This window comes from Telmatherina bonti, assembly GCF_933228915.1.
Source record: "Telmatherina bonti genome assembly, chromosome: 12".
Classification (NCBI taxonomy): Eukaryota; Metazoa; Chordata; class Actinopteri; order Atheriniformes; family Telmatherinidae; genus Telmatherina; species Telmatherina bonti.
In genome coordinates this window covers 6,489,164-6,492,275 of record NC_136610.1, presented here as the reverse complement: position 1 = coordinate 6,492,275, position 3,112 = coordinate 6,489,164, and positions in this window count along the sequence as shown.

Sequence of the window (3,112 nt, the reverse complement as noted above, 5' to 3'; positions counted from 1 at the left end):
CCCGTGGACTTGTATTGACTGCTGATCGCTTTTCCGTGACGCGACAGAAGCAGCAGGCGGTGCGCGCGGCTGTCAGGACTGACACCTGCTGGACACCGTCAGTAACGCGCGCGCAGGTTCCGATCAGTTCAGTCCTCAGTTGATCAGGGTTCAGTAAAGGGGCGTTTGGGGGGGTCATTTTGCAACATGGTTCTCTAAGTCACGTGCACATCACATCACTTTAAGCTGCTTTTAGAAAATCATTTAGGAAACTAAATAAAAAAATATCCACTGACACATAACTATGTTTTAGTGCTTGGGATGGACAGTATTATTATTTTATGTACTTAAAAGCCAGATAGTTACACCACAGTCTCCAGTGTGTTGCTACTGGTACCACTGGCTGAGATTTGTGAGAAAAGTCATTTTACAGTGTTTCATTCAGAATTTCCACAATGTTGTGGATGGGGAAGGGGTGCTCTGGAACACTCTGGGCTCAGGGGCTTGTGCACTTTTAATACGGCCGTGATCATTAACATAACCAGTGTCAGTGTTGTGTGCGCTCACAATGCATCCTGCACCGAAGCTAAAACACACAAACACACACTGGGTCTGCAGGCAAAACTAAACAGCTGTGGAATACATGCTACTACATGTTCAAATGTAAAAACTTTCATAAAACTCAACTCGAAGACGATTCATTCCCCTGAAATTTACAGACGTTCAAATATACAAACTTTTTATTTATTTATTTTTTTTTATTAACTTTTAAAACTCAACTCTAAAGCGATTCATTCACCTGAAATCCATGACTGAGGCACCAACAAAAAGCACTTTTACATAAAACAAAAGTTAAAGGAGAAAAAAGTTACATTTCATCTGGTGATGTGAATCACATGTATCATAAAAACACCGTTAGATGTTAACTGCTTATTCACTAACCTCAGTTTCAATAATTAGTCTGGTAGCTCCAACACAAACAGGGTTGAGGAACAAAACATGTTTGACTTGGACTCGAACATGTACAGATGTGTTTGTTGTTGACATTATTTCCAGAGGAACTACTTTGATTTGGCAGATCTGAGAGGATCAATACAAAATCAATAAAGGGGTTTGTTTAAAATGCTTGATTATTTCTAGACCTTCTGGACTTGCTTATTAAAATGAAATAGCATGAAATGTGCATGAAAGAGCCACTTTAAGTTGATTTATTTGTACTTGCCTTGCATTATGTTACTTCACCGCGCCAGACGCTCTTATTGGGCATCATGGTCACGTGACGGTCACGTGTTGACGGTAGGCCGTGCAGATGCGGTTTACCGCCGGTAGATGGCGCCAGAGATTTTTGGTTCCTAACGTCACTGGATTTTGATGATTTATTGTATATTTAATTAAGTTAACACATTTCCAGTTGAATATGGTTATCGTTTCTCATTTATTATATATTTAATATTGTACAGTTTTAGTAATGTTAATTTTTTGTACTCTTGTTTTCTGTATAGACCACACACACACACACACACACACACACACACACACACATACACATTTCCTCACCTGCATTAATTTAAAACCCACTATAACAATAAAGTGAGCTCAGAACCAGCTTCTCCAAGCCCTTTTCTTTGAATGGAGCTCTGTGGAAAGAATCTTATTAACCCAGCAAAGAGTCCCACTTACCCCAAAAAGCAGCAACACACTGTAAAACCACAATAAAATAACAGATTAAATTAAATTAATTAAAAGTAAGATCATTTAGAGGTTGCAGTGCAGGTTTAACTGAGACACATGAGAAAAGAAACTGTTTAAAGCTGCAGTAGGTGATCCTGCTAAGAGACATGTTCCTCTGGGTGAAGTGGTTCCTCGTCCTGATAGTAGTCTGTACATTCTGTAATCATGAACAATAAGAAATATTGTTTACTGTAAATCTGTAAAAACTCTGACCAATCAGGTGGAAAAAGCTGCAAATTAACAAGCAAACCTCTGCCTAGGCCTTTAAAAAGTTCCTAGATCCTAAAGGTGATCCGGATCACCATCAAAACTGAATGAGTTCTTTTTTTCTCATTTCCAACAAGTCCTGAAAATTGAATTAATATCTGTCGATAACTTTTTGAGTTATCTTGAACACAGACAGATAAACGCCTGTAAAAACATAACCTGTCACGTAAGGAGCAAAACCAAAGGGGGAGGAGCCAAAACAGGGGGAGGGGGCATATAAGGGGGAGGGGCCAAAACAGGGTGTTCCTTTCACATCCTGCTAGCTCTCCAACATACCTACCCCAGCTTTAATCCAGATAAAAACATGGCATCATGTGGTGAAACTCTCTGCTCTGAACCCTGATCTGGTCCCTGATCTGGACTCTGATCTAGTCTCTTTGCCTGGACTCTGGTTTGGTCTCTGGTCTGGTCTCTGGTCTGGTCTGGTCTCTGGCCTGGACTCTGGTCTGGTCTCTGATCTGGTCCCTGATCTGGAATCTGGTCTGGTCTCTGGTTTGGTCCCTGATCTAAACTCTGGTCTGGACTCTGGTCTGAACTCTGGTCTGGTCTATGGTCTGGTCTATGGTCTGGTTTCTGGTCTGGACTCTGGTCTGGACTCTGGTCTGAACTCTGGTCTGGACTCTGGTCTGGACTCTGGTCTGGACTCTGGTCTGGACTCTGGTCTGGTCTATGGTCTGGTTTCTGGTCTGGACTTTGGTCTGGACTCTGGTCTGGTCTCTGGTCTGGTGTCTGGTCTCTGGCCTGGTCTCTGGTCTGGTGTCTGGTCTCTGGTCTGGTCTGGTCTCTGGCCTGGACTCTGGTCTGGTCTCTGATCTGGTCCCTGATCTGGAATCTGGCCTGGTCTCTGGTCTGGTGTCTGGTCTGGTCTGGTCTCTGGCCTGGACTCTGGTCTGGTCTCTGATCTGGTCCCTGATCTGGAATCTGGTCTGGTCTCTGGTTTGGTCTCTGGTCTGGTCTCTGGTCTGGTGTCTGGTCTCTGGCCTGGTCTGGTCTCTGGCCTGGTCTCTGGTCTGGTGTCTGGTCTCTGGCCTGGTCTCTGGTCTGGTGTCTGGCCTATGGCCTGGTCTCTGGTCTGGTGTCTGGTCTCTGGCCTGGTCTCTGGTCTGGTGTCTGGCCTATGGCCTGGTCTCTGGTC